The sequence below is a fragment of the Camelus dromedarius genome, chromosome 4, assembly GCF_036321535.1.
Source record: "Camelus dromedarius isolate mCamDro1 chromosome 4, mCamDro1.pat, whole genome shotgun sequence".
Taxonomy (NCBI): Eukaryota; Metazoa; Chordata; class Mammalia; order Artiodactyla; family Camelidae; genus Camelus; species Camelus dromedarius.
The window spans coordinates 98476705-98502776 of NC_087439.1; the positions used below are offsets into that span (position 1 = coordinate 98476705).

Here is a 26072-nt window from a genome sequence, read left to right on the forward strand (position 1 = left end):
GTCAATTGTCCTGGTGCTTGTGGGTGTGTCATTTAGCATGCTAATATAATACAATGAGCATGTAATAAGGCTCAAGGTCGCCTGGAAGTCAAATCCTCTGCAGTCTTGGGCCTAGTTGGTTCTAATCAGTTTTTGTATTTTTCTCAATGCAGCTTCCTCATGAAACTTAGATAAGAGTAATAGGTTTCCATTGAAGGGAGGGGCAGGGGTATGAACCTGAGGCAACAGAGGCTGTATCTTGTGTCTTTTCTGTTGTATGAAAAATTCTGAAGTTGTATAATTGTGAAAAAATCAGAATTGCTTGTGTTTTTAAAATGAAATTTGACAGCCTACAGCCTTTACAAATATTCGCTAGCTACTTAGAACTCCTTATTTGATATGAGTGGGTCTTTTTAGTGAGATTGTCTAACTGCATTTTGTGATGTCCTCTGAGGCACCACTTTGATATTTCTACTGTCTTAACAAAGGGTTTTCCATCCACATATGTTTTCCTGACCATGCCCTGCATTTTATTTTTGTTTAGAATCCTCTTTTTCAGGGGGAGGTAATAAAGGTTATTTTGGGAGATACTGTGAAACAAAATTAAAGTTGTGTGCATCAGCAACATAAGTCAACATCCTTGACTTGGTATAAGAGTAACACATGTTCTCGCTTTCCTGTGTTCTGTTAAATCCCATAAGCTAAATAGCTTTATGAAACTGATATGCTGAAATTTAGCTTTACTGTTTTTGCTTATGCTCTGATGCCAAGCCAAGCTTTTCATAAGTTTCTTCGATCTCTGAGTCCATCTCATCATCAGTATCATCCAAGTGTGGATCATCAGCTCCTGATAAATCTGTTCCATTTTCTTCATAATCTGGAAGAAAGTCATCTCTTTCAAGTAGTTCTCAATATTTCTCTTGATAATCTGGATGAACTGCAGGGAAAGGAAAGCAGCAGATGCGCAGAACATTGCTTCACGCATAACATAGTCTTACTTTCAGGTGCCGCTTCTCTGTTGAGGTTGCATGGCCAGAGTTCTACAAGTTTCATGAGCATCTGATTTATCTCTCTGGCCATTTGCAACTAGGATGACATTTTCAATTCTCTGAATAATTTCTTGGATACCAGTCTTTTCTTTTTCCTTCCAATGTCTTCCAAACTGACCCTGTCAACTTCAGTAACATTACTGCACAAATTAAGTTGTTGTCCAGAGAGTTAGAAAAAAGGACATCTAACAACTCCTGAAGAAGACCTGCTCTCATAACCTGGTCCATTTGTTCCCTTGACCTCCCTTAAGGTAAAGTTCTTTCAGGAAGAGTAAAAATGCATGGAATCATTTTCAAGTCACTTCATTTTTTTGCAGCTTGTTCCTTAACTTCATATTAATTCTGCTGTCTTTAAAGTAGCAAGTGGTGGAAACTGCCACTCTGGAAGTTGCCAACTGCTAGCTCCCATGTAAGAGGATTTGAGATAGGAATGATGTGTTGATACATGACTTCCCCGTGTTCTTGCAAAACATCATCTATTGTAACACAGCCATTCACTGTCTCTGCAAGTCATTCAGTTTCAGTTTCCAAACCTATGAAATGATTTGTAAGATGATTCAAAAATTCCTGGACATATTCATATATAGTGGGATAATACTTACAACCATCCCCATAGGATTCTGTATAATTAGAGGAACAAATTTGAGGGTAAAATTCAGGGCATTCACAGACAGCTTTGATGTGAATAAGGAGCCACAACCACCTGGGGCTTAGCCAGTGCTGACGCTGAGCTCTGCAGTGGGGTGTCACCCTGTAAACTCATCTTGCTCCCAGGAAGGCTCCCTTACAGAGTGGTTCTTGGAGAGAAGTGCTTATAGTCCATTTCTAAATTTTAGCATGTTATGTTATCTGGAGAGACAGCGAATTCCCCAAACCATCCCCTGTTACCCCTTTTGTTCAATAGTCCTTCTTTCAGCTTTCTCTCTCCTTTTTGCCATTTAGTGTAAGCAGCAAGGAAGACACAGCTAGGAGACACTCAGTACTTTCTGGAAACTTAGCTAGTTCACCCCATGCTTGAGCTTATTTTGAACTTTCCACATTACTATAGGAACAGTGTTACTAAACTTTCTGACACGACATAACAAAGATCCTCTTTCCTCTAGTTTGTAGTCAGATTTTTTGATACTATCCTTTAAGTCCTCACCAACAGACTCTTCAAAATAAGGGCTTCTATTAATAGTATGTTCACACCAAGTCAAGCTTTCACTAGCACTTCTAAAATCCTTTTCGCTTTCTCCCGCTGCCTGATATCAAAGCCACTCCCACATTTTAGGCTTTTGTTATAACAACCTACTGCTATAGGTACCAAAATTTGTATGAAATTTGCTGCATAGCAAATTACCATGCAGTGTATCAACTTAGCAAACACTTACGTTCTCTCACAGTTTCTGTGGGTTCAGTATCCAGGAGGGGGTTATCTGGGTGGTTCTGACCCATGACCTCTTATGAAGTTGCAGCCAGGTCATAATCATCATTATCATCTGGTGCTGGAGGATCTGCCTCTAAGGTGAGTGTTACTCCTTTGCCTGGTACATTATTGCTGGTGGAAGGCAGTTCCTCCTGGTTCCTTGCATGCGTTTGCTTGAGTGTGCTCACAGAGTGTGGCTCCAGGCATCCCCCAGAGTCTGTGAGCCGAGAGAGACAGCAAGGAGGCATATCTTGTGCCTTAGACCTGTTCTCCAAAGTTCAAACATCACATGCTTTTTAATAATTATTTTATTTTTAGTTTTTAACACCTTTACTGTGGTATGGTTCCCGTACAGCAAACTACACATATTTCAAATGTACAATCTGATGAATTTTGATAGATGTGTGCACACCCACGAAACCACCACTACAGTCAAGATAGCTAACGTTTCCATCACTCCCCAAGAAGTGCAAATTTTGAACTCCTGATTTATCCCTTCCCACCCCATTTACCCCCTGGTAAGCATAAGTTTGTTCTCTATGTCTGTGAGTCTGTTTCTGTTCTGTCATTAAGTTCATTTGTGACTTTTTTTTTTTTTTTAAGATTCCACATATAAGCAATATCATATAGCATTTTCCCTTCTATTTCTGGCTATGTCACAGGATTTTCTGTTTGTTAAATGCAAAACTCCAAATTCAGCCCACACTCAAGGGTAGAGGAATTAGGCTCTCCCTCTTGTAGAAATGATCAAGGAATTTGTGGGCCTATTTAAGCCATCACAGCAGGAACATTTTATATCTCTTCCCTCATGGATCACAGTCCTCTCTCCCTGATGTGCAGTTTCTGGAAACGTTTGCTTCATATGTTTGGTCGTCTTTCTGGTTGCTGATGGCAATGGGCTAGTCTCAGGCTGGTTATGTCAGAGATCTCAGTGCACTGCTTTGGACCTTACATGCAGATTTTCTTCTCTCTGGCTTCAATTTCCTCACCTTTAAAGTGGAAATTTTTGACTTGAAAAAAGAGACAGCCACAGAAAGATATAGTTTTGCTCCCTGCTTCCATTCCCAAAACATTTAATTGTTTCCTTATTTACCTTTGAGTCCCCTTAGATTTGGGAAGAGAATGTTAGAGTAGCAGCAATAGTCTATTTTATCATATAAATTACCTGCCCCTTTATTGTACAAATTATCTAAAGTTTGACTCTGGCTGCCTGTTGCCTAACACAGGCCCAGGCATTACAGGCACCAATAAGTGTGAATGACTCCTGGACACATATCCAGAGGCAACTATAATTTGGAAAGACACATGCACCCCAGTGTTCATAGCAGCACTATTTACAACAGCCAAGACATGGAAACAGCCTAAATGTCCATCAACAGAAGGCTGGTTAAAGAAGTTGTGGTATATTTATACAATGAGATACTACTCAGCCATAGAAAAGAACACAGTAATGCCATTTGCAGCAACATGGATGGATCTGGAGATTATCATTTTAAGTGAACTAAGCCAGAAAGAGAAAGAAAAATTCCACATAATATCACTTATATGTGGAATATTTTTTAAAAAGACAAATGAACTTATTTACAAAACAGAAACAGACACAGACATAGAAGACAAACTTACAGAAATGAAGCGGGGGAAAGGGGGTGGAAAAGGATAAATTGAGAGTTTGAGATTTGCAGATACTAACTACTATGTATAAAAAAACAAGTTCTAATGTAGAGCACAGGGAACTATAGTCAATACCCTGCAGAAACCTATCATGGAAAAGAATATGAAAAGGAATATATGTATGTATATGTATATGTATGACTGAACTATTACACTGTGCCCCAAGAGTGACACGACATTGTAATGGACTATCTTTCAATTTGAGAAAAGTGTGAATGACTCAGTACTGCCATCTTTTTCTGTCTTGTGCTATCTCTGGAATGTGAGCACAAGGGACAGGGCAATACAGAAGTAAGATAGGGGCCGGGATGCTGGCTGAGGAAGATGTAGCTCTGGAAAGGTGCGGGCAGCTCACTTCTTATTGTTAGTGAAAGCTGATTATGGTCCAGAAGCCGGTAGTTCTCCATTTGTGTGCTCTGTGGAACCATGTTTGGGAAGTGTTGGAAGGGAACCCCAGGCCCCATTCGATACTCTCATGTTTGCAGGTGTCTAATGAAAAAAAGCACAACCTAAAAGTTGGGAATTATGTTTTATTTGGGGATATGACTGAGGACTATAGCCTGGAAAGAGCTCCTCATGTAGCTCTGAGGAACTGTTCCAAAGAGGTAAGGGAGGAGCCAGGTTATATAAGAGATTTGCTAGAAAAAAAAAGTCTTCAAACATTAAAATATTGCTAATAATGAAAAACATACATCTCAGGTTAAGGACTTTAGTGTTTTTCTGTGCATGGGAAGATTCAAGAATCTGGGCTCACTGAAATTATTCCTTTGAAATGGGCCTTAACTGTCTAGGGTCAGTATTTTTTTTTCCCCAACCTAAATCCCCCTCAGGGTGCACCTTTGCAAGGGGGCTGCTGAAGTGGCTGATGGCTCAATGGCAGCATAATCTGTTGTCTACATGGACCTGTACCCATGTTGTTATGTCTGCACACATAATCTGTGTCTGTACACAGATGAGTGGTCTTTGCCTCTTCTTCCAGGTCCTAAAACATTCCACCAAAGGGATTTATGGTAGGTTGACTGTTGGTCTCTCTTCTGGAATAGAAGCCACTCTGATGAGGTAATTGATACCTGTAGTCATTCCTCAGAAATTTCTGCTTTTATTCAGATAAGGAGAGCTCCAAGCAGGCTTTTTTTCCTGCATCTAAATCTCAGGTGTCTTCAGCTTAAAGTGTCTTTATACCAACTATGGGGTTCTGCCTGGCTTTCCATACCTACAAATTTGTTCTTCTTTTTCAGGATTCCTTGATCTAGTCTGAGCCCCTTGCCTTTTCCATATGAATTTTAGATTGGTTGTCAATTTCTGCAAAACACCACCTGGGATTTTGGGAGGAAGAGCTGACAGTCACCAAGGCACAAGGAAAGTGGGGGACTAGGAAGCCCCAGGTGCCTTGGCTCAGCAAACAGGGAAGGTGGGGTTGCCTCCTGGGGTGTGGGGAGTGGCAGAACAACAGTCCTGTGTGGAGCCTGTCAGCCTCAAGGTGAGAGGGTGATGCAGTGTTTAGACAGATGCATCTGGCCTGGGAGTGGGATCCAGGGAGGAAGAGGAGAGGCTGGGTGGGGGCTGGTGGGTTACAGCAGACATACTATCCCCAAAGTGAGAGGGGGACACAGTATTTGGACAGATGCATTGGGCCTGGGAGAGGGGTCCAGGGAGGAAGGGGAGAGCCCAGGTCAGGGCAGGTGGGTTACAGCAGACTCCATGCAGGGGACTGTGGTCCTAATGGAAGCAGCTCAGAGCCAGAGAGGAGTGGCTGTCAGGTGCTCAGCTTCACTCTCCTGTTCCTTTATAAAGCCACTGTGTGAGACTGAAACACTGCCAGGGGATCCCTGAGTCCAGTTCTGCCCTGACCTCATCCAAGAGGCACAGGTGGAAAACAGAACCACTGCAGGCCCCGCCCATGTCCCCACAGGGAATGAATCCCATCAGGGCACCGGGCTCACAGACTTCAGGAGACCCCTGCCCTCAGGACTGGTCTTCTTCCTTGCTTTGGCCTGCTGGTCAGAGATCCAGGCACCCCATCCTGGATCCACCCTCCAGGGCCTGGATTCTGGGACAGTTTGGGGTGGTGCAAGACCCTCATGCTCCTTTATCTGCCTCGGGGTGAGAATGTCTTAAAAGCTGCATTAGCTGATTTCAAAGGCCTGAGTTTTTCCAGCAGGTATGGGGGGAAGGAAGGGGTGTGAGGTTCCTACATCTGCAGGGCCTTCCCAGGGTAAAGAACTGTGTCTTCCCCCTCCCAGTCCACTCCCCACTCCATCTGTCCAGGAAGCTCAGGTCCAGGAGTATGAGGGCCGAGGCTCTCCCCTTGCTCATCTGTGACTTCCAATTCCCATAGCGAGGAGCCTGGCTCTCACCGCCTGCCCTTTATCAACTCATTTCTGTTTTCCAGGTTCCATTCACAGTGGTTTCAGAATTGTTAGCTACTACACCCTGGAAAGAACTTTATAATATAAAGCCCACAGGTTAACAGTGGTCCATTCTGCCTTTGCAGAATGATTCTGTGCATTTCCAAAGTTAACTTAGGTCAGCACCTTTTGCCTCACCACCGACTGAGTTTTTACACCTATTTCTAATACAGTTAGATTCTGTCACATTGTGTGTTCCATCTTGCGATGCTGCTACACCCTAAATAGCTAAATTTGAGTAGATTATGATTGACCTTTGGGCTGTGCAAAGGTGTGGGCTTAGACATACTTACAGTGACACCAAGCTAAAGTTTCACATGGGATATTTCAACCCCCCTACCCCCACCCCATGATCTGCTTATGTATATAATTGTGCCTTTTCCATGATTGTCATAAATAGGGTCATACTGTGTACAGCCTCCTCAGACTGGATTCTTTCACTTAGTAACATAGAAGTAAGATTTACCCGTGCCTTTCTGTGGGTTGATGGTTTAATTTCTATTGCTGAGTATTATTCCATTGCATGTGCATGGGAGGAAAATCAGTTTTCCCTCTCTCCTTCTAGGTTCTTGGTTAACACCGCCCTCACCCCCTAACAAGACAGATTACAGGGAGAAAAAGAAGCAAGTTGAATAACACGCATACCTCCTGTATACAGGGGAGACACCCATGAACACTGACTCCCTTCCTGAAATAGCCAAAAGCATCACCTTAAATATCACCTTCAGCTAAAAACAAAAGCAAGGCCTTGGGGAGGGAGGAAGTCATTTATGGCAGGTTGTCATGAAAGCTCAGTAAACAAGGGTGTAAGGTTTAAGGTTTGTGTCTCCATTCACTTCATTCTGTATGGCTTCCAGTTAATTGTTTCTTAAGTATTTGGAGAAGATATGGATATTTGGCTCTATTTCAGTTTGAATTTCCAGTGTAAAGGATTGAGCAGAGCCGCTGTCGGGGCGGGGCCTCGGCTGGCTGTGAGGGCGGCTGGGCCCGCGCTTTCCCATTGGCTGGCGGGGCCCGGAGCCCGCCTCCCCCAGCTGCGGCGGGAACTCGCGTGCGTTCTGCCCGAGGATCTGGCGTCCTGCGCAGCTGACTTGAGCCGCGTCTCCTCTGGACCTGCCGGGGCTTCGGGACAACTGGGGGTTATGTCCCCGCTGACAGGAGCCCAGGCTCCTCAGGACCTACCAAGAGGTGCTGCACTGAAGAGAAGGTGAGGAGGAAGGGAAAGTGAGGGGAAGTGAGGAGAAGTTTCCCTTGAGGGGCTGACGGCTGAGGGGAGGCCCTCCTCAGAGGCCCCGGGGGAGGAAGGGCTGGATGTGGGAAGCTGTGGAGTTTAGTCAGGTTTTGTGGGTGGTGCAGACAGTGTGCTGTGTCCTTTGCCATGTGGTGTCCAGTTTTCCCAGCGCCATTCATCGAGGGGACTGTCCTTCCCCTGGTGCAGGTTCCTGGCTCCTTTCTTGTGAATTAACTGACCACATCCCCGTAGGTTTGTTTGCAGACTCTCTCTGGTCCATGTCCCTGTGGTTGTGCCAATTCCACACCTTTTTGGTGACTGTGCTTTTGTAATGCCGTGTGAAGTCAGGGAGGGAGATGCCTCCAGCCTGTTTCCCTTTTGTAGAATCTCTCTGGCTGTTCAGGGTCCTTTGTGTTTCCACAGGAATGTTAGGAATGTTTGTCCTGTTTCCGTGAAAAATACCACTGAAGTTTATTTTATTTTATTGAAGTGTAGTCAATTCATGATGTTCTGTTATTTTCTGGTGTAGGGCATAATGGTTTGATGAGGCTTGCTTTGAGTCTGAGCACAGCCTTGGGTAGAATGGGCTTTTTAACAACATTAATTCTTTCTGTCCATGAGCACAGGGTATCCTTCCCCTTATTTGCGTCTGTTCAGTTTCCTTCCTCAGTGTCTTAGAATTTTCAGTGCGCAGGTCTTTCACAGCCTTGATTCAATTTATTGCTAGGTATTTTTTTGGATGCACTTGTAAATGGGATTTTAAAAAAAGTCTCTTTCTGATGTTTCATTATTAATGTATAGGAAGACAACTGATTTTTGTGTATTGATTTTGTACCTTGTAGCTTTACTGACATGATTTATTAGTTCTAACAGTTTTTTGATGGTTTGATGTGGGAAACTAGAAATCAGAAGTCACCCTGTTTGGACTCCATCCTGGAGTCATCCGCAGCACCTAAGACACAGCAGCTCCTAATCTTCCCACAGTGCCTCTAAGTTATGTGTGGACTCCTGCAAGGGCGATGAGCATCAGCACTTTGGGTGAGATGGATCGCGTTAAGGGTGGGCCTCTATAGTGAAATCTGATGTCTTCTCTGCTTTTTTGGTGTGGTGTTGACATGGCTGTTTTCAAAAGTAATGTAGTTTCTAATAAAGTTTTGTTATAAAGTTGCATATAAAATACTTTAAATAGCATTGCGCAGTACTCACATTTGCCCCCTCACATGGAACACTCCAGTGGGTTTTGCCTAACACTGGGATACTCCCCCAGGGAACCAGCAGATAAACCCCAAGTGAAGAGATTGTATGGTTCACCTTGTAACCCCATCCACAGGCCCACTTCAGCCTTCCCCTTTGCCCCAACTTATGGAAATCCTTTTTCCATTCTGTGCCAGTTTTCTTTTTCTGAAACGATTACTGAGAGTTTCCCTCTTTTTCAAAATCTTAATGGATTTAAGGTGCACAAGATGAATACGATCTGGGTGGCCTCTTCTGTGTGTCTCCTTTCGCTTAGAATGTTTTCAATCTGTATCCAATTTGAATCATTAGTGATTGAGTCACATTTTTCATTGTCATTAAAAATACAGAAGATGACATTTACCATTTAAACCATTTAACTATGCAGGTCTATGGTATTAACTAGATTCACATTGTTGTACAGATGCCTCACCATCCATCTCCAGAACTTACTCATTTCCCCCAAGTGAAACCCTGTGTCCAGTGAACACTGACTCCCCTCAGCCCCTGGCAAGGACACTCTTTCTGCCTCTGCATCTGACTTCTCTGGATGCCTTGTACAAGGGGAATCCTGTAATATTTGTCCTTCTGTGTCTGGCTTGTTTCACTTAGCATAGTGACTTCAAGATTTATTCACGTTTCAGCATGTGTCATAATTTCCTTAGTTTTTAAGGCTGTGTAGTATCCCACTGTGTGTACACCACATGTAGTTTATGCATTCACCCGCTGATGGACAGGTGAGTTGTTTCCACCTTTTGCTGTTGTGATTAGTGCTGCCATGGATATGGGTGTACCCATTTCTCTTCCAGTTCCTGCATTCAAATATTTTGAACATATATCCTGAAGTGGCATTGATGGATCACATGTCAACCCCAAGTGTAAGTTTTTGAGCAACTTCTATATGGTTCTCCACCCTGGCTGCACCAGTTTATTCCTTCATATGGCAGAATAATATGGCAGTTTATGGATGTACCCTATTGTTTATCTGTTTAGCCTTTGATGGACATTTCAATTGTTCTACCTTTGGGGCCATTGCGCATAGTGCTGCTGTGAATATGTGTGTGCCTTTTTTTGTTTGAACACCTGTGTTTAATGTTTTGGGGTCTATATCTAGGAGTGAACTTGTTGAACCATAACGTAACTGTACTTTTTTTTATCTTTTTGAGGAAATGACAAACTGGACACATGGGCTGTAACATTTTCCAATTTTTCAAGTATTGTTTAAAAGTTTCAATCTCTCTACATTTTTGCCAATACTTGTTGTTTTTAATTTTCTTGATCGTAGGGCTTCTAGTGTGCTTGGGAGGGATGGCATTATGGTATTCATTTACATTTCCATCATGACTGATTTTTAACATCTTTTCATGTGCTTGTCGATTATTTGTCTTGTCTGGAGAAGGGTCTATTTAAAAAAATATATTTAATTTTTAAATTTATTGGCATTTTTCTTTTTCATTTTATTAGGTAGAATTATTACTGTTTGACTGCACATATAAATTACATTGCATGTAAATACATATATACCATATACTGTACTTTTTTTTAGCTTACATATAGAGAAGGGTCTATTTAAGTCCTTTTACCATGTTAAAAATGGATTTGCTTTGTCTTTTTATGAGTTTTAAAAGTTATTGATATATTCTTGATAAAATTGTTTTCAAGTATATAACGTACAAATATTTTCTTTGACTTTGTGTGCTGTCTTTTCAGTTTCTGGATAGCATCTTTGATGTACAAAAGTCTTAAATTTTGAGGAAAGGTGATTTATCTTTTTCTTTCCTTGCTTGTGTTTGCTATCAGATATAAAAAAAAATTGCTAAATCCAAGGTCATGATGACTTATCTCTATTGTTTCTTTGAGAGTTTATACAGCTTCCCTCCCTATCTGTGAGGTGTTGGTTCCAGGACACCCAGTGGATACTAAATATCTGTTGGTGTTCAAATCCATTATGTAAAATGGTGTAGTATTTGCAAATAATCTAAGCTCATCTTCCTGTATATTTAAAATCATCTCTAGATAACTTATAATAAATAATACAATGTAAATGATACGTAAATAATTGTGAAGAAAAGGTAATGTTGTTTAAATACTCTCTGGCATGCCACAAATTCAAGTTTTTCTTTATGGAACTTTCTCAAATTATTATTAATTTTTTATCTGAAGGTGACTGATTCTGCAAATGATTCAGCAGATGAGGGCTGATTGTCACTTTACCACTCTTTAAATTTAAGCTTTTTATGTATCTTGAGTTAATTTTGCATGTGGTATGAAGCAAGGATCCAATTTCATTTCTCTTTTAAATGAAAAAAATTTCACTGGATAGACAATTGCCTGGCACCATTTGTTGAAAACACAATTTTCCCCGCTAGTTAATGTTGTCCACTGTGGTAAAAAATCAGTCAGTGCATGTGTCTTTTCACATTAGTGTTGCTCTGGATACATGCGCAGCAGTGGGATCTCAGGCTTTTCTTGCTTCTGACCTAATCAGGAGGAGGTCACTATGTGGAACGGACACTTCAGGAGAGGGGGCTTTAGCTCCCCCTCCTTGATGGATGTCATGGATTATTAGGAACACTCCTGCAGAGGAGTTTTGTATTCAATCTCATTTATTAAAAACAAAACAAAACAAAACAAAACAAAACAAAACAAAACAAAACTGTGTCATCATTTAACTTCATCACTGTGGACACCTGGATAGTTATTTAAATCTTTTGGTTATAACTATATAACTCCAGCACTACAGGTTTGGTTGCTCAGTTCATTCCTGCTTTGGCTATTGAGAACTCTTTCATTGGCTCCTGTTTCCTTTGAGGTCATTCCATATTTTGGGGCTTTTTCTCCCCTGGTACTTCCTTACTTTCTGATACAAGATTCAAGATGATCCTGGCTCATATATTGACTGTCTCAGTCCTAGTATAAGCCATTTCTTCAAAGAGTCCTGATTCCTTTTTAGAGAATGATATTAAGAACTTGTGTATGGAAGGAAAATGCTCTCATCTGACAATGCAAGGAAATGTGTGCATGTGTTCCCACCTTAGTGTATTGTTGTTGCTCAGGGACCACCCATCTGCCACAACCACATAGTGTTTTAAATTTAAGTTATTTAGAAGTGGCTAAAGCAAGAGGGACACTCTGACCCCCACTCTATCTCCCTAAAAGCAGGAAATAAGCCTGTCATGTGAAAGGTTCAGAGGCACATATAAACATAACTTGTAACTTTTTAAATTTACACCCCCAAGCCCAAACTCTGTTCAGATTCTTCATTCAGTACCCAAAAGCTACATTTCTTTGGGCTGTCAATTCCTAATAAATTTATAGTTTTCTAGATGTATAAAATCTGCCTGTTTTCACTACCTCTTACTTCCCATTTCTATGAGACTTTTGTGTGTAGGAATTAAAATTTCTTTTTCTCCTGTGGCTCTGTCTTGTGTTAGTTTTATTAGTAGACCAGCCACAAGAAGTCAAGAGGGAGAGAGAGTGAAATTTCCCCTTTCCCAATAGTATACACTCCTAATTACAAAGATTTCCATGTGGAAATGTCTGTATTCATATGAAGCAGAAGACGGTATTATACTGATGCCTCCAACTTGGTCCATTATCATATGGACAGTGTACACCCCCCCCCCCACTTATCTGTAACTCCCAGTCAGACAGTAGAATCCTGGTTCCCACCAGCTTCCACCCATTCAGTTCATTTCTCATTCTGCTCCAGATGAGTGGTTTCAGCGTTCTTAGCTCCTACCTGTGTGGGATGGATCTTACAGAGCCCACTGTTTACGTGCAGTATGTTTTCCCTGTAATCTACACATTCTGTTCATTCTGGCCCCTTCTGCTCCACCAGCAGCAGTGAGTGTTTTCATACATTTCTAATACAGAGCCTGTGTTACATCCTGTATTCCACCCTGTGACACTACCGCTTACTCGATCACTTAACTGACTTGTTGGGTCATAAAAACCTATGGGTTTAGACAAAGCATAATGGCAAATGTCCATCATGAAGTATCGTATGGAACATTTCAAAACTCCCGCATGACCTGTTTACCACCTCTTAGTTTTCCCTTTCCCCAAATTTCACATAAATTGGGTCACATAGTGCATATGTAGCCTCTCCAGACTGATTCTTTCTCTTTTTGAAGGAAAATCAACATGGAGTTGGTATTGATAAGAGAGCTCTGTCAAATGGAGCCAGGAGCCCGTTCAGAAATTGTGACCTATTGTATCATATCTCAGCCTGAAATCAAATCCTAAGTTTTGACCTGATGAAGTCATCCAGAACATCTGCCAGAAACCTATCTACTTATTGTACTCTTGGCCTCAAATAAGTCAGGACGTACTGATCACTTGAGTTTCTAAGCCATTATGAGTAGACCTCCTGTGCATTACTTGATGTTCGTTTTTGTTTGAAAAGTTTTTCAAAGCATTCAAGAGATGATTTTTTTTTTTTGGATTCTAAGCTGAGACTGTTTGGCTTTGGAAGAAACTGCCAGACTGTCTTCCAAAGTTGGCCGCACCTGTCTTCCACTAGGATCTTGAATGTATTTTTGTATGGTTATTTTCTGTCTGTATACCTTCTTTAGCCAGATGTTTGTTTCTGTCTTTACCCACTTTTAATGGGGCTGTTTGTTCTAGATTTTATTGGTATAACTTGAGTACAAATCCTTTATCAGATGCTCATTTTGCAAATAATTTCTCCTAGTGTGTGGTTTCTCTTTTGCTTTTATGAATAAGACCTTTCACAGAGTAGATGTCTATAGTTCTATAAAGTCCATGTTATTAATTATGTGTTGATCTGTAGATAGGCATTTGTTGTTGTGAGTTAAAACTCATCACCAGACCCAAGGTCTTACAGATTTTCTCCCTTTTCCTTTTAAGATTTTTATACTTTTGTCATTTAAATTTGTCTATGGGCAATCTTGAGTGAATTTTGCTATCAGTTGTAAAGTTTGTGTCTATGTTCTCTTCATTCTATACGTTTTTAAATTAATTGCTCCTTAACCAGTTTTTGAGACAGCATAATGAGCTATTTGGCTGTGTTTCAGTTTGGATTTCCAAAGGCACTATGTAGAGCAGAACTGCATTCAGGATGAGGTCTCTGGGCTTTGTGAGCTCAGCAACCCCTGAACTTTTCTTTATGGTCCACAGCGGGGCGCCAGATCCACCTCTGGCCCACAGGGCACAGGTGCATTCTGCCCATGGACTTGGCCCCTTGCACAGCTGGCAAGGGCCTGGTCTCTTCAGGACTGTCAGGGCTTTGTCTTCTAGACAGTGGGGCTGTGTCCATGCTGTCATGGGCTGAGTTTTCTTGGGCATTGCTGTGAAAAGGCACCATAAGAGGAAAAAAAGACCAAGTGGGGAGAAATTTCCTGTATGCAGCTGACTGCTCAAGGGAGTTCTGTCTTCAGAGGAACCTCAGAAAGAGGTTGATGGGGAAAACTGTGGGGTTTTATTTAGGTTTGTGTGCAGTGGAGATGTTGACCAGTGATGTTCTTTGGTGCATGGTGTCCCATTCTCCTGGCAATGTTTATTGAGGAGAATGTTCCACCCTCTTTGTATGTCCTTGGCCCTATTTTCATGAATTTACTGACCACAGCCATGCGAGTTTATCTCTGGGCTCTTTATGCTGTTACGCTCGTCTGCGTGTCTGTGTTTGTGCCAGTTCCTCACTGTTGTGGTTACTACAGCTCCTTGATACAGTTTGATGCTAGGGAGGGAGATGCCTCCAGCTGTGTCCTTCTTTCTCAGAACTTCTTTGGCTGTTCAGGGTCCTTAGTTGTTCTATATTAATAGTAGGATTATCATTTCTATTTCAAAGAAACACTTCATTGACTATTATATTGATATTGCAGTGAATTTGTTGATATCTTTGGGTAGAATGAATAATTTAATAATAGTAATTCTTCCAATCCAGGAGCACAGAATATTTTCCTGTTTATTTTTGTCTTCTTTAACTTCTTTTTCAGTGGTTTATAGTTTTTTGAGCACAGGTCTTTCACATCCTTGTTTAAATTCCTAGATATTTTGTTCTTTTTGATACAATTACAAATGTGATTTTTCCCTTAAATTTTCCTTCTGATGGTTTATTATTAGTGTATAGAAATTCAAATGATTTTTGTACGTTGATTTCATATTGAACTGTATTGAATTTATTTATTTTAACAACTGTTTGTTAAGTGTTGTGGAAAATTGTAATTTTAAAATCTCACTGTTTCTCCTGCATCCCAGATCTTGCACATGATCCAAGACTTGGTGGCTCCTGGTGTACTCATCCCACAGTGCCTCTTAATAACAAGTGGATTCCTACAAATGCGATGAGCACCACAACTTTGGCTGACCTTGGTCTGGGTAAGTCTTGTCTTCAATAGCAAGGTTTGATGTCTGTCTTATCAACTTCTTTGCCATGGTATTGATATGGTTGTTTTGAAAAGTAATGGACTTTCCAGTAATTTCTATGATGGTGAAAACTACTCACAGTTGCTCCTTTATACAAAGTACTGTAGGGTGTTTTGCGCAAAACAGGGATAGTCTCCTGAGGAGCCGTCCTATAACCCATCAGTGAAGAAGCCATGTGGCTTCCACATTATTGTGTAACCCACTGGCCCACTTCAGCTTTCACCAGTTGGTCTAGCTGCTTGTGTTCTTTTTCTGGCTTTGTTACTGAGACTCTCACTTTGACAACCTTGATGGATTTAAAGCACACACGGTGACCATGTGATCTGGGAGAACTTTTCTTTGTGGCTTTTTTCACTAGGGATCTTTTCAGTGTTTATTAGTGGTGTAAATTGTATTAGTTCTACATTCCTACATGATTTTCACTGTGATTAAAAATACATATGACACTTTTAATTGAAATCATTTCAAGTACACATTTCTGTGGTGTGAGCTTCCTTCACATAGTTGTACAAACAAGTTTAAGATCTTGGGTGCCTGCTTTGAGCCTGGGAGAGGCCCAGGATATTGAGTAAGTCCCTGAAGTGGCCCAAGACATCACCTGAAATGTCATCTTTCTCTAACACCAAAAGAAAGGAAGGTTATGTTCATTATATGGATTTAAATCTTAGCCTTCTCAATTGACAAGTTTTCTGAGGTTTAGTCTTCCTTCTATTCCTGGTACAGAAAGGGAGATTACTTTCCAAATGGAGAGTTCCCTTATAAATGTAAATTTGCCTCACAAAAGGCATTCTTGACTTGGGTATCATAGAGTTTCATGTGTCTTATTTTTTAAGAAAACTACCCATTGTAATCTTCATGCCAAATAGATATATTTTAGGATGTCACTTGCCCTCTTCCCACGGGTGTGCCCCAACTTGCTTATGTACTCATGTATGGAAGGACATACTCATATTTTAAAGTTTTGCCATTATGAGTAGAGTAGCTGTGCATAATTGCATGCTAGTTTTTGTTTGAACAGTTTTTCAAAGCAATTGTCTAAATACTAGAGGTGCAATGTTGGATTCTCAGGTGAGCCTTGAGTAGCTTTAGAAAAAACTGCCAAACTGTCTTTCTGACCCTCAAGGTGCACGTGTCTCACTGGTGGGTTTGGCTCCTGTGGGAACTTGGCTTCTTGCGGGGCTGGTGGAGGCTGGGTCTCTTCAGGACCCACTATGGTCTCAGCTTCAGGACAACGCTCGAACAACCAAGTCCACCCAGACAGGAGCTGGACATCTTCAAGAATCACCAGGAGAACCGATAAACAAGATTATAGTGTATAGCACAGGGAAATATATACAAGATCTTATGATAACTCACAGAGAAAAAAATGTGAGAATGAATATATATATGTTCATGTATAACTGAAAAATTGTGCTCTTCACTGGAATTTGACACAACATTGTAAAATGATTATAAATCAATAAAAAATGTTTAAAAAAATCACCAGGAGGCATCACTGTGGGAATAAAATGTGAGGAGAAAGTGGGGAGTGGCTTCCTGTGTGTGATTACAACTAAGGAGGTCCATTTTCAGAGGATCCAGCAGAGGGGGGGCTTGATGTGGAAAATTTTTGGATTTACTTGATTTTGTGTTTAGTGTTGACTGTGTCTAGTGTCATTTTGGGGGGTATGGTGTCCAATGTTCTTGGCACCATTTATTGAGGGGACTGTCCTTTTCCCATTTTGTGTTCTTGGCTCTTTTGCCATGAATTAACTGACAACATAAAGATGGGTTTTTTCCTGTGCTCTGTATTCTGTTCCTCTGGTCCATGTGCCTATTTCTGTGCCAATATCTTACTGTATCTCTGCTGGTGACTGTAGCTTCCTAATGTCGTGTGAAGCCAGGGAGGGAGATGCCTCCAACTGTGTTCTCCCTTCTCAAGGTTGCTTAGGCTATTCCGGGTTCTTTTCTGTTCCATGTAAATGGTAGGATTTCTTGTTTTCTGTTTCTGTGGGAAAAAATGCCATTTGAATTTGGTAGAGTTTGCAATTAATGTGTACACTGCTTAGGCTTCGTGAATGTTACAGTAATGTTCTTCTAGTGCATGAGCACAGCTTTTATTTTGTGTGTATCCTCTTCAATTTCTTTATCAATGTTTTCTAACTTTCCATGTGCAGGCCTTTCACATGCTTGATTAATTTTATTCCTAGGTTTTTTTGTTTTGTTTTGTTTTTTGGTACAATTGTTAAATGGAATTGCTTTATTAATTTCTCTTTCTGAAACTTCTTTATTAGTGTATAGAAAGTCAATCAATTTTTGTGTATTGATATTGTATCATGTAGCTTTACTAAAGTTATTTATTACTTTTTAACAGGTTTTTTTTTTTTGTATTTTGATGTGAAAATGTAGAATTCAAAATTGCCACTTCTTTTTTTTTTTTTTCACATCCAAGTCATTCACAACAACCAAGACACAGTGGCTTATGAAATTATCTTACGGTGTCTCTTAATAATATGTAGATTCCTGCAAGGATGATTAGCTTAACCATTTTGGATCAACTGGAACTGGAGAAGGCTTGGGCTCTATAGTAAAGTTTGATGTTTTCTCTGCTTTCCTGTTATGATTTTGACATGGTTGATTTTAAAAAATTATTTACTTTCCAATAATTTTAAACATACAGAAAATGTGCAGTAGCAGTACAGTGTCCTCTTCATCTGTAAGCTCAGGCTTCTCACTCATCACTGATGTAGCACGTATGCCACTTCTCATGACAATCTCTAGTGTGTTTTTACCTTGAATAGAGACACTCTGTGTCACCACATAACATCCAAGTGAGGATTCATTATGGTTTCACTTCATAACGCAGTCCACAGGCTCAGTTGCACTGTCAGCACCTGCTCCAACTGTATGGCAATGGGTTTTCTGAATCCGATGCAATGTTTTATTTTTTCTTTTTCCCAGAAATGTTCTCAAGACTTTCCCTTATTTTGCCAACTTTGACCGAATTAAAGGGCACAGGATGAGTGTGATCTGTATGGCTTCTTTTTCTTAGGGTGTTTTCATTGTTCACCCCTGTTGTAACAAATATCAGCACTTCATGTTTTTCATTGTGAGTAAATCTATTCCATATGACATGTATCATTTAAATTGTCTTAAGTATGTAGTTTTATTACATTTATGTCATATATTAACTATGTTTACATTGTTGTAGAAATATTCTCAGCACTCATCTCCATTACTTTTTCAGTTTCCCCAAGTGAAACTGTATCCATTAGTCATGAACTCCTAACCCCCTGGCAAGTACATTGTACATTTTGTTATTGAATTAGACTTATATGGATACCTTATCTTAGAATCACAGAATGTTTGTCCTTTTTGGTTTGATTTGGTTTGTTTCCCTTGAGTGACTTCAAAGTCCATCCATATTGTAGCATGTGTCAGAATTACCTTCGCTTTAAAGGCTGAATCCTACTTAATTCTGTATATACTACATTTGTGTATGGAATCATCCATCCATGGACACTTGGGTTCCTTACGTCTTTTGGCCAGTGTGAGTAGGGCTGGTATGAACATGGCTGTAGAAATGTGTTTTTCAGTCCCTGCTTTTAAACCTTTTGGGTTTATGCCCTGAAGGTGAATCAACAGATGATACATTAACTCTATGTTTGAGTTTTTGAGGAACTGCCATACTGTTTTCCACAGTGGCTGCACCATTTTACTGTATTTCTTTCAATGGCAGAATTATATGACAGTTTATGGATCCACTGTACTTTGCATATCCTTTCATCAATTGATGGACATTTGAATAGTTTCTACCTTTGAGCTATTTCAAATCATGCTGCCATGACTATTAGTGTAGTGTAGCATTTTTTGTTTGGACACCTGTGTTATATTTTTTGCCATATATGCATATATATGAGGGAATTTGCTGAACCAAGTGATAGTTGTTGGGGGAAAGCTGTGACTCAGTTATGGTCATCAGAGACCTTAGCAGACCCAAGTAACCTGTAGCTCAGCTTAAACTGAATACTATTCACCAATATCATCGACCATCATAATGTGTTATTGAGTCAGTGATCACAGGACATTCAGAAATTACACATCCACGTGCAAATCAGTAAATAGCTTGCTTTATTACCCCTCTGCTTACTGCTTAATCTCATACATTGTCTGTCCTTATCACCTTGCCAAACCCCACCAAACAAGGCAAAGGATGTAACTATGTAAGATTCAACTGACTCATCTAACAAACATACTGCCTTTCACCCACCCAGTTACTATAACTGCAAAGTAGCCTTTTAACTCTATCCATCACCTGCTTAGATATATAAGGCTTATATCGATAGACATACCCCTAGAGCTGCTATTTACTTTGAACAAAATTAAAAATACAGTACACTGTAATAGTCTCCAAAAGAAATATCATGTATTTTAATACTAATTTTAATAAAATGTGGACTGCTATAACAAATACTAAGATATCAGTTAAATACAAAAATCTCATATGTTGAAAATCCTACTCAGTGTGTCGATGCAGATTTAATAATTAAAGCAAGGCAGTGAAAATGCCTGGACGAGTTTACTAACTCCATAAATATATAGATTTCATTTCAGCCTTTCTAATAACTTGTAATAAAATTACACATGCAAGTTTCTGCATTCCCGTGAGAATGCTCTCTAAATATTTTAAAAGAGTAAAATGTGCAGGTATCAAGCACCCTAGATATATCCAGATATATCACTGACCCATGCCCCTATGGGAAATGGCAATAAAAATTAAGCCACAAGTGAAAGTTTGACTAGGTTATCATAACTAATTAGGGTTGGTAAATTATCACACCAGGCATCACTGTCATAACATGAACCTCAAATAATAGAAAGTCAGTGTGATGCATGCTAAAGAGTATTGTGAAATAAAGTTAAGTCCTAGCTACGGTGTGCAAAGCCATAGCTAAAGTGAAAATAAGCTACTAAAATGACTTTAACATTCCTTGTTACAGGTCAGTAAAGATTCAAAGTCGTGTCCATGTGTCAGTAAGGGGGTAGATATCCAACTATACTTCTCTTTAAATCAAAATAAAATGATTATAACAAAATTATTGGCCAAACGAATACTAGCATAATCCAAAAAACTAAAAGGATTCATGGTGCTTCCTATGGTGTTTATAATTTGCAAAACCTGTTAAACCTCACCACTCTCATGAACACAGTCTATACATCTGTGTACCAGCATCTTCAGCAAACCCCCAGAAGGAGCAACAGTGATCATAATGATCAGACATAAAAACGTTAGTTCTAGGTGTAACCTATGGGGTGGGAAGATAAGGGTTTCATTTTCTACCTTGAGTACAAAATGATATATACAAAATTATGGTGGAATACCAAAGGAGAACTTAGTTGTAAATTAAGAGTGCCTAATACAGTCAGGCCATGAAGCAGGCACACTCATCACCCTTTTCAAATAGCGATACATTTTCATAACCCATTAATAAGCAGTAGACATTAAAAAGGAGAGGAGTCCTTACAAGGTGGGCACACTGGAGAGTGTGCTTGGATACATTGAAGTGTAGTTTAAAGAAAAGCACCTGGTTTACACCCAGTCGACTCCATACTTCATGGAAAGTTTGAACTAAAACTAGCCGAGGCTTCCCACCAAATTTAACTGTCATAAGTAAATTAAAGATTCATTTAACAGCTAATGCACAGAAAACAGACATTTAAATCTGGTAGCATAAAGTACCATTAGGGAATGATGAAATAAGTTAAGTACCTTGAACCCAGATGAGGTACTTAGGAACAGTTTAGTGGAACAGACTCATCTATATGTAAAATGGAAGATCTATGAATAGAGGTAGTAAACCTAACAAGGCTGCTGGCAGCAGGTTGTTCAGAAAAGACTTTTAGTTCAGTTTTAATTATTAATTAAGAATATAGCTTCTAATATAATTTTTAATGTTTTTAAAAAGGGACAGGTTTTTAGTTACAGGATAAAAACTCTAGAGAACCAATATAAACAATGTTGTAGTTGGCTTAAAAACAGCCACCCTTTAAGAAAGTATTCAAGGTTGGGGAAGGTATAGCTCAGTGGTAGTGTATGCAAGGTATTCACAAGGTCCTGGGTTCAATCCCCAGGACCTCCATTAAAGAAACAAATGAACCTATTTGCCACCTCCCTCTAAAAATGGCAAGTATTCAAGGTCAAGAACACATTCATCACAATTCCAATATCAAAAAAAAAAACCTTCATAATTTAATACTGGACTAATCTATTAACTAGTAAAAGCAATACTCTTCATATAGGCAGCAGGAAATACTTCTCCTTGCATACACTTATATCAGAATGAATAAGTTACTGATAGTTTACTGTAAAATAAACCCTAATCAATATTTAATTATTTATAAAAACAATTCTTAATCTAACACGTATGAATTTCTAGGAAAGATTAAAAAAAAACAAAGTAAAAGGAACGTGGTGATCACAAATCCTGCCTGTTTACCAACAAGATTTCCTCTAGCACTTCTGGCCTTAGAGGCACTGCCTGATCATGGACATGTTTAATGGCCATAGTTCCCCGACCCTGCCAAAGTAGCATGATCATTTGTTTTGTACATAAGGAGTTGGGAGGATGGCCCCACAAGGTTTTATTATCTCTTTTCATCAGTGAGATTGACCTTCCCAATAAGAGGTGGGAGCCATATAAAATGAGAAGATCCTATGGTGCTTTAAGCATTTAACCTATAAAGTAAATAACTGAATATTAAGGGATAACATAGCTTTTAATGGCTTAAAATATTTGGTTGTGGTGGCCCTGGTGAATAAAACAAACACCAAACTGCAAGTGATTAACATTTAGACCAGCTATTGAAAATGCTGTGGCATGTATTGATCTAATACATTGATTAACAGAACGTGGTGCTCTAGGGATAACAGTTCAATCCAAATTTAGAGTTCATTTCAACAATAGGGTTTATAGCCTCAGAACTGGATCAGAAAATCCCAATGTTGCAACTGCTGTAAATGGTTTATTCAATGATTAAAGTTCTGTGAGATGTGAGTTCAGACTGGAGTAATCTTGATTCGTTTCTACCTTTTATACATTTGTCCCAGTATGAGAGGACAGGAGAGTTAAGGGCCACTTTACAAAAGCACCTTCAAATTAATTGGTGATACAGTACAACTTAAATAATTTTCAGATACTCTACAGTAGAACATGGTTTGTTAGGGTAGCAGAACTCAGCAATTGCATCAAACCAAAACCTTTATTTCCTGAAGCCTAAGTCCTCTTCCTAAGAATAGGTTTATAATCTGTTATAATAGGTTGATAATATATATAATATATATATATTACATTATATACATAGTGTTAAATTATATATAATACATCAATTTACATATATATAATACATCAATTTACACATATATATTATATTATATTATATTATATATAGTGTTAAATTATATATAATACATCAATGTACATTATATACATATAGTTGCACCAGTGCTGGCCTTAACCATGGCTTCCACATTAGGAGCTCCTCTTCCCATACCTTAGCTACTGTCTGCTCATGTGAACCTAGGCATACTTCTCATACTGGCTGTATTAAGCCTAGCCATGTATTCCACCCCCTGATCTGCATTACCTTCATACTAAAAACACACACTCACCAGAGCTCTGTGGGCAGCAGTACAGACAATCTCATGTGAAGTAAACTAGCATTTATTGGTTTATCATTCCTACTGATAAATAGATCATTTATACTCTCAGGCATTACACAAGAATATCTGATTAATTTCCCCCTCCCAACTCCTAGTCAGATTTTTATTTACCTCTAGTGTAGCAGAAATCAACGGAGCTCCATTTGACTTAACAGAAGGAGACTCAAAAGTTGTATCTAGCTTCAATGTAGACTATGTAACAGGTCTATTTTCTCTGGCCTTTATAGCAGGTTAGGTCTATATCATGATAATAAATATTTTCATAATCTATTTTTAGGAGCATTTCAAATCCCTAGATAACAGAATTATATACAGACAAATTACACACAGCCAATGTTGTCATTCAAACACTCCTCCTAACAATCTCCTTCCTTGGACTTTGAATATCCTACCCACAATCTTGAGATGATCAACTTATACATCTCCTATGAAAAAAGAAATTAACACTAACAGTAGTCCTGTGTATGTTTCACTACCCATCAGTGCATCGGGCATCCCACCGAAACATTGATATGTTTGACAAAAGAGTTATCTGAAAAGTAAATAAAAGAGGTCTAAGAACTCTTATTCCTAGAATCACAGGAATTGATCGTTCCCTTAAGAACTTAAAAGTATTCATGCTGCCACGTTACACCACATTCTGTGGTGATGGATGGGCCCCCAAGTGAGCTATCAGTGTTGTTTGATATCCTTACTATGCTAATAAACCCTATTTTTACTATCATTCTACTGACCATTCCATGATTTTATTAACAAGCTGACATTGTACAAGTATTTCCATTCTAATAAGAAAATTGAATGCACAAGTTATAGAAGCACCCAACAACTGTTCTCTAACACAACCCACCACATCCATACTATTTATGTGGGATTTTACTTTTAATCTAATATACTCCAGCCATGGACAAGTACAAAATTTTTTTATCCAACAGGATCCACCATTTAAACAACAGCCCTAGTCACAAAGTTGGACTTCTCACGTTTCTTTTCTGAGTGACTGAAGCTACACAGGGCATCCCCCACACAGCAGGGCCAATGCAATTAATGTGATGAATGTGCACCCCCAATTGTTACAGCAAATCTCAACACCCACCCCCCAAGCATACTGTTATTCACAGATGTGTTATGAATTATCATCAGCAGCCGAGGCAGACTAACAAAACTCCACTACCACATTTATAGCCTGCTTGTCAGTTGTCCATAGAGGATGGATGACAGCTATTATAGTGTGTAATCCAACCATGACGACCCTGAATGTACTAACTTATATCATTCCACACTGTCGTCTTGCTATTCACGCTCTGCTCATGGACCACAACTCTGTCGTTATCACACAAGTGGAATAAAACACTTCCAATGTCGATCCTCATCCCCAGCATCATGTTTTATTAGAAGGCCTCCCACCAGGATCAGGGTTTTTCCTCAAATGAGTAATCATTTGAGATATAACAGAAACCAGTAACAGCAACCTACCAGCACTAACCATCCTCACAGCACTGTTCAACATATATTTGTACATCTGGCTAAAATTCTCCATATCACTTCTTCTACTTTTATGAATAAATTAAAAAAATGAGATTTTAAGCATAGACAACAACCATCTGATGGTTACTAATCCTAATAGTCACACTATTACTGCCCTTAACGCCCATTCTATCAGTGCTGGAGTAGGAATTTAGGTTAACATACACGAAGGGCTTTCAAATGTTCAAGGAGGTACAATTTAATTTCTGAAAATATGGATTGCAAGAGATTGTACTACATCAGTTGAATGCAAATCAAACATGTTAATTAAGGCAAATACTTGGTAGATTGGTGGGCTTCCACCATAGCACATTTTAGTTAACAGGAAATCTTCTGGTAAATTGGCTTCCAGTTATTTCTCCAGTCATCTAGAAAACATTTGCAGGAGAAGCCCTAGCAAAATTGAAGCTGCTTTTTTTTTTTTTTTTTTATAATTTGCATTTCAATATGTTGATTCACCACAGGGCTTGACCCAAAAGGGGCCAAACCTCTACCTCTAGATTTACAGTCTAAGGCTTGCTCAACCACTTCACCTAAGTTCACAAACCAACTTGTTGACAACTTTCAACAAGTCACAAAGATTGGCATTTTATATCACCATATTATTGTTTGAACTGGAATAGTAGGCACTGCTGTAAAGTCATCAATCCCTGCTGAGACAGAGAGACCTGGAGCGCTCCTCGGAGATGACCAAATCTATGATGCTGTCATAGCATCGTATGCATGTGTAGTACGCGTATCCGGTGCATGTGTTTTTTAGTTATACTAAGGACAATTGGGGGACCCAGAAACTGACTTGTCCCACTGATAATTGGGTCATTCAATACAGCATTGCTCCGACTGAATGATAGCAGCTTCTCACAATTTCTCCCGCCATTCTTACTCCTACTCATATCGTAAAAAGTAGAAGTGGGTGCCAGCACTTGTTGAACCATGTGTACATCCACCTCTAGCTGGCAATCTGGCCACGTAGGAGCCTCTGCCGACCTAGCCACGTCTCCATGTATTTAGGAGGTGTCTCTTTCATTCTTGGTGATTTAAAATTTTTTAACTACAATCAGTAATATAAAACCATCAGCCATATCCCAATGTATGTAGTTTGAGTTAATTGTATACGTGGTTTATTCCCCTGCATGTGGATAGCCAGTTACCCAGCACCATTTGTGGAAGAGTAGTAAAAAAAAAACCCTAAATATTCACGCTTGTGAAAAATGTATTGATCCTAAGTGAATGGGATTATGTTCGGGCTTCTTATGTACTGCCATGTATCTATATTTATATTTTTATGGCAATATCATATTTTTTATATTGCTTTGTATTGACATGAAATTTGAAAATATGAAGCTCTATCTTTGGTTTTCCCTTTTCAAGTTTGTTTTGTCTTTTTGGGGTTCCTAAAATTATATATGAATGTTAAAATCAACTTCTGTGTTTATTCCAAAATTGTCATAGAAATTACCTTGTCTCCCTAGATCGCTTT

At 39.4% G+C, this 26072-nt stretch overlaps 1 long non-coding RNA gene and 1 pseudogene across 1 annotated transcript; one reads left to right on the plus strand and one right to left on the minus strand.

Moving 5' to 3' along the window:
• Positions 1–719: 719 nt before the first annotated feature.
• Positions 720–1835, minus strand: LOC105096208 (polyadenylate-binding protein-interacting protein 1-like; annotated as a pseudogene).
• Positions 1836–7588: 5753 nt separating this feature from the next.
• LOC135321240 (uncharacterized) lies at positions 7589–17314 on the plus strand. Its single transcript, XR_010380802.1, has 3 exons — positions 7589–7722; positions 15202–15321; positions 16493–17314. It is a non-coding gene; the product is annotated as an uncharacterized LOC135321240 (long non-coding RNA).
• Positions 17315–26072: the final 8758 nt, after the last annotated feature.